Raw genomic sequence first — 6,905 nt, 5'->3', positions numbered from 1 at the left:
ATGATGAAGCCCCTCCCCCTGCTTCTGGCCGCCCCGCTTCCAGCCCTCATTCAGCCAGGAGGAGGCAGGAGAAGAGGGAGGGTAAGTTGCTTCCTCCCTGCCTCAACCAGGTTTCTCTTTCTACCTGGAGACCTGTGCTGCTAATCTGTTCCTTAAGAACTAAGAAGAGTCCTGCTGGATCAGACCAGTGGTCCATCTAGTCCAGCATCCTGTCTAACACAGTGGCCAACCAGTTCCTGTGGACAGCCAACAGCAGGGCATAGTGGCCGAGACGTTCCCCTGATGTTGCCTCCTGGCTTTGGGATTCCAAGGACTGGTGCCTCTGAATGTGGAGGTTCCCCTATGTCACCATGGCTAACAACAGCCACTGAGAGACTTATCTTCCAGAAATCTATCTAATCCCCTTTTGAAACTGTTTATTCCTGTGGCCATCACTACAACCTCCAGGGGATGAATCCCACATTTTAACCACTCTTTCAAAATGATGCTGTTTCCATCTATTTCAGTGACCATTTGCAAGTGGATTTTGCCTTTTCACACAGTAAAATCCATTTGCAAAAGTGCATTAAAGTTGGATTGAAAGTGTGTGATTTAGTGTGTGCAGGGGTCATTTCGTAGAAAAAGAGCTAGGGGAACTCATTAGCATAACTCATTAGCATATGCCACACCCCCTGACATCACCGGAAGTGTGTCATAAGGCCACACACCCCGCCCCCAACGGTCCCGGCCACCGCTGCTGGCCTTGCAGCTCCACTGCCGAGCCCCATGAGGGGCCCAACGGTGGACCTGCAAGGCCGGCGGGAGTGCAAGGAAGCCCCGCGAAGCCCCGCCCTGGCCCCAGGCAGGCAGGGGTGGGGAGAGGCAGGGAGGAAGCAACTTACCCTCCCTCTTCTCCTGCCTCCTCCTGGCTGAATGAGGGCCGGAAGCAGGGCGGTCGGAAGCAGGGGGCGGGGCTTCGTCATGTGCCCCGCCCCCCGTACCTCACCCGGGGGAACTGCGTTCCCCCACGTTCCCCCCCGAAATGACCTCTGAGTGTGTGTGTGAAAGCGCCAAGAAGTATTTCCTTCTGTCCGTCCTGAACCTAATGCCCATCAGTGTCATTGGATGCCCTCATGTTGTAGTCATTTGGGAGAGGGAGAAAATTTTTAATCTGAAACTACTTGCCAATAAATAAATGTTCTTTGTTGTTAATACATAATTCCTGCCTCAGTGACCGCCATATTCTACTTGCGCACCACAAAATGTACCTCACAGCAGCAAACTCAAAGCCTAGACACTTGCTGCCTTTCAAACACCAGGTACCTGAGGGGAAGGTTTATAGTTTAAAACAAACCTGGTTCCCCCAAAATCACGGGAGGCCATGCGGGTCCCCTCAGCTGACAGAAACGGCCTGTCACAGTTATCATCGACAGCGAGCTAGGAATTCAAAGTCCCTGATTAGCCCTGTCAAGGAGCATTGTCTCGAATTTGTTAGTGGCTTCTAATACGGCACTTTCACCTTGGAGCCCACCTGTGAATTTCTTTTGAAGAGGACGAGTTAACCTTAAGATCAGCAACAGTTTTGTTGTTGTTCAGTCGCACAGTGGAGTCTGACTCTTTGCGACCCCATGGACAGTATCACGCCAGGCCCTCCTGTCCTCCACCATCCTCCAGAGTTTGCTCAGCTCCATGTTTGTTGCATTGATATCACGGTCCAACCTTCTCATCCTTTGCCGTCCCCGTCTTCTTTGACCGTCAGTCTTTCCCAGCATCAGGGTCTTCTCCAGTGAGGGCTCCCTTCTCATTTGGTAGCCAAATGGAGTCTGGAGAGCTCCTGGAATTATAACTGATCTCCAGACAACAGCGATCTGATCACCTGAAGAAAATGGCTGCTCTGGAGGGTAGACTCAACAGCATTAGACCCTGATGAGGTCCCTCCCCTCCCCAAACCCCACCTTCCCCAGGCTCCATCCCCCAAATCTCTAGGTATTTCCCAACCTGGAGTTGGCAGCCCTAGCAACAGAATACCCTGGAAGGTCAAAATGCCCCCCTACTGCTTTGGCAACATTTTATTTAAAACCAGGGCTCTTTTTGTAGAAAAAGCCCAGCAGGAACTCATTAGCATAATAGGCCACACCCAACAGCACAAACACATTAGCATATTAGGCCACGCCCCTGACAGAGCAGCTCATTAGCATATTAGGCCACACCCCACATTACCAGAAGTGTGGTCATCCAGCCACACCCACCTTTTGCTTCTTATTCTGTTTACCTTGTTTGTTGTCAAAACCCAGGGCTTTTTTTGTAGCAGGAACTCCTTTGCATGTTAGGCCACACACCCCTAATGTAGCCAATCCTGATGAGTTTCTGATGTTGGGTGTGGCCTATTATGCTAATGAGTTCCTCCTGGGCGTGGCCAACTCGGGAGCCAGCCGGAACTCCATTCCTGTGCGTTCCTGCCCAAAAATAGCCCTGATTAATACATGGCAAGTCTGAGTCTGTTTATTTTATAGCGTCACTCTGCCTTAAAACAGTGGAGAAATTATCATGCATGTGATAAGAAACAACTAAAAACTCAAGTTGATATGCAGGAGAAAAATAGTCTGTGGAATGGTCTTAAATAAGACGCCCTGGGGATCTTTAGCAGTTATGCGGGGTCCTCTAAGAGAAAGGCCGGGGAGGGAGGACAGATGTCCCCGAAAGACTTCCTGGCCCCATTACTTTCCTTTCGACAAGCAGCCTTGGGAGAATGTGGAAAGTGTCCGAGGGTAGATGTTCTGTTCTCACGGGGCAGCAGAGAGGCCCGGCAGGCTCGGTCCCAGAATCCTCTGCAATGCACCAGGGTTTCCATAGCAGACAAAATCAATAAGGCGGGAAATGATCCCCAAAGACAGCAAGGCTAAAAAGCACTGGCCTAGGGTAGGGAATGTTACCTGTCAGGCTTCATTCATCACTGGACACAGAGTAAATGAGCTATAACACTTTAGCTAAGCAAGGCTAATGTAAAGTTGGAGTGAGATCACATGCCGGCGGGGAGAGCCAAAGTCAAATTAGTTCACGTCTGTGAAGCACTTTGAAGATGTGAGGCACTTAACAGGACAAAACTGCTGAGTGTTGTTTATATGGTTTCCCTGCTACTCTGTTTTCCGCAGGTACAGTTGGGTTAGGGTAAAAAGGGTCTTAGAAACAGAGCACAAATTGTGTCTCTGTGTGTGTGTGTTTGTGGGATATCTGCTTTTACAAGCACACTCCTTCTATTCTACCTGCCCATAGCACAAAACAAATGGGAATAAGTCCTACACCAGCGATGGCAAACCTTTTAGAGACCGAGTGCCCAAACTGCGACCCAAAACCCACTTATTTATCGCAAAGTGCCAACACGGCAATTTAACCTGAATACTGAGGTTTTACTTTAGAAAAAACAACTCATACATTGACTTAAGATGATTCAAACAAAGTAAGGAACGCAATCCCAAATGCTTTCATTTACTTAAAATTATTTGGCAGGGAATTCGACACTTTAATGATGGTCTGGGCCTGGCTGGGGCGATGGCACACGTGCCCACAGAGAGGGCTCTGAGTGCCACCTCTGGCACCCGTGCCATAGGTTCGCCACCACTGTCCTACACCAATCTCTTTTGAACATTCAATAATAGCAGCTTGAGTGTCAACATGCTGTAATAGTGGTTAGATTGTGAGGCCTAGGATCTAGAAGACCCAGGTTCAAATAGGAACTCTGCCATGGAAACATGAGGGATATCAGCCTCCAGGTGGGGCCTGGAGATCTCCCAGAATTATGACTTTTCTCCAGGCGACAGACACCAGTTCCCCTGACGAAAATGGATGCTTTGGAGCAGAGGTGTCACACTCATTTGTTGCGAGGGAAGAATCTGAAATAAATGTCACTTTGTTGGGCTCGGCCATGTATGCCATAAAATGTAACGCCAGGTACCAGACATAAACTTTATAAATGACACAGACAAACCCAATAAATAATATTATTGTTTACTCAAAATACAAACAAAAGCAATTGATTTCTAGGAGTGAAAGCAATTGATTCACTGGGGAACCCACAAAAGCCCCAATAAATGTATTTAATCATATGCAAGACTATTTCCCCCCCCCAAGGGATACCATAAAAGGGGGAGTACCTTACATTTCCATACAGACCAGTTGCTTGCAGGCCAGGTAAGAGGCCTGGGTGGGCCAGTTCTGGCCCCCGGGCCTTATGTTTGACATCCCTGCTCTAGAGGGTGGCCTCTACAGCACTGTACCCCACTGAGGTCCCTATCCTCCCCAGGCTTCACTCCCCCAAAATCTCCTCCCATCAATGGCTGGGGGGAAAGCTGGCAACCTTAGGAAATAAGGTTGCCAGTCTCCAGGTGGTGGCTGGAGATCTCTTGGAATTATATCTGGTTTCTAGATAACAGAGATCAGTTCCCCTGGAGAAAATGGCTGCTTTGGAGGGTGGACTCTGTGGCATTGTACCCTGATGAGGTCCCTCCTCTCCTCAAACTGTGCCCCACAGGCTCCTCCCCTCCCCAAATCTCCAGGTATTTCCCAGTCCAGAGCTGGCAACCCTAATGAAGCTTTTGGGCAACCTTGGGCCAGTTACACACTCTCAACCTCACCACCTTCTCAGAATAAAATGGAGGTGAGAGGAACGATGCAAGCCATTTGAGAAAGGCTGGGTACAAATGAAGTCAATAAAAAGGTTGCCAACATTTTCGCTGTCTTGGTTGCTTTTAACAAACAGCGTGTTGTCTTCACAGAAATTAAGCAGCAGAAGCAAAAAAAAAAAAAAGCTTGTAGGCCCATGAAGACTTATTGGGGAATGCACTTTCCTGGATTATAGTTTATGTCATGAGGCACAAGAAATATTGGTAGCTATACGAATATAGATGCGGGAGGCGGAGCTATGAACGGTGAGATCCAAAGGTAGGCTGGGTTACAATATCTTCATTTTGTGTCTTTCGTTGCAAAACACACAGATATAAGGTAGATACATAAGAACATATCAGCAATAATAGCCGAAAACACCATCTTGCTAGACTTGTTAGTTTAGTACCAGTAGTGGAAGGAAGCCACAGTCAGAGAGGGGCCCTGGGTCAGTGGTAGAACATTTGCTTTGTATACAGAAGGTCTCAAGTTCAATCCCCAACACTTCCAGGTCAAAGGACCAGGTTGTAGGTAATGTGAAAGACCTCTGCCTGAGACCCTGGACAGCTGCCACCAGTCTGAGTAGGCAATAGAGAATTTGATGAACCGATGGTTTGGTTTAGTATCAGACAGCTTAGTGTGTTCAGAATGCTACAAGGGTCATGCTACAGCAGATAAAATAAAATCAAAAGAACTATTTAGTATATGGTGTACACAATAGTAACATTAAAAACATCAGGCTTAAGATCAGGCTGCGTTAGAGTCAGAACAAGTGGTAATAATTTCCTGTACAAAGTGGATGACCTTGGGCAAGCCAGAGCCGGAGTGACGAGGTGACGTGGGGACGCACCACGGCAGGAGCCGATAGGACGTATAGCCATAGGTTGCACCCCGAAGCAGCACACTCCGAAGAAGTCATCAGAGCCCGCCCGAAATTGGTCGTCAGTCACCTGGATCACCAAAAGAACAACGAGGTCCGCCGGTGAGAAGAGAACAAGACCACGCCGCATGGGTGCCGTTAGGGCTCCCCCCCCCCAGAAAGATTGTGCCCCTAGTTAGGTAACCAACTACATAAAAATATGTAGTTCCTTGTAAACCGCTCTGAGACCCATTAGGGGTCATGAGCGGTATAGAAATTGAAATATAAATAAATACCAAATGGCCAACACAAGACCATACATGTTTTGGCCTCAAAGGCCTTCCTCAGTGGTCAATAATACCTACTTCTTTTTTAAAAATCCAGAAAATACTATACATCAATCCTGACCAGGGCTGTGATCAGATGTGCAGTTTGATCCATTGCTGTTGCTGTTCCCTTGTGGATTTAAAGTGCACGACCAGACAGCAACATCTGTCTGTCATACCCCAGTTGTCTGAGTCCCATCCCCCTGCCCTTTACTGCGTGTTTCTTTGATACCTGAGAAAGTCCAGTTCTGTTGGCCTGAGCTGGTTCCAAAATGGATTTCCTGTTGTCTGATTGCTCTGCTGCACACCCAAGCTGTCAGGCAGGTCTAACTGTTGTCTTGTTTTCCAGCCGCCTTTTTTTTAACCCGTTAGTGAAGTGCGCATAACTGCATATTCACACCCCTCTCTCTCCCCTTCTCCCACAGGGGCTGCTCTAAACTTTGTTTTCTTCATAAAAACTATCAAAGAAAGATGCCCCTGAACTGCAGCTTTTTTTCTGTGGTTTGGGGAAGAGGTAAATTGAAAAGTTTAGAGAGGGAGGACTACTTGTCCCAGCAGGCTAATCAGCGCTTGTGTGCATGCTCAGAGGACACACCTTTTTTTAAAAAAAATGGCCAACGGACCCCTGAACTATGTTTCCCAGCAGGCCCATCAGTGCTTGTGGGCATGCTCAAAGGATGCACTTTAGAAAAAATGGCCAATGGGCTGACTCCATGCCTGCTGCCGTCTGATCACTCAAGTACGGGTAGAAGTGCATTGAAGAGTGCTAAAAGAGGTGAGTCTGATCAGGATTCTCTGTTATAAAATAGCTTTGGTCAATTAGAGGCGGGGCAACATCAAATTCCCCCATCTGATCACAGTCCAGGTGTCGTTATCACATATACTGTGTGGTATGATGCAAACTTATAAAGCAGGCCATGGATCTCTTCACATGGTAGCTGCATTTACACATAAATCTTCATTGATGTAATGAAATGGTACAAAGTTTCCAATATTTCTGGATGTATGTGTCATCAACCAGCAACTGAAGTTAAAAAGGGGGGATTAGCTTTAAAAGGGGATTAGATAGATTAATGGAGGAT

This window comes from Gekko japonicus, unplaced genomic scaffold (genome assembly GCF_001447785.1).
Source record: "Gekko japonicus isolate JY-2015 unplaced genomic scaffold, Gekko_japonicus_V1.1 scaffold526, whole genome shotgun sequence".
Classification (NCBI taxonomy): domain Eukaryota; kingdom Metazoa; phylum Chordata; class Lepidosauria; order Squamata; family Gekkonidae; genus Gekko; species Gekko japonicus.
Note: the sequence above shows the minus strand (reverse complement) of the source record.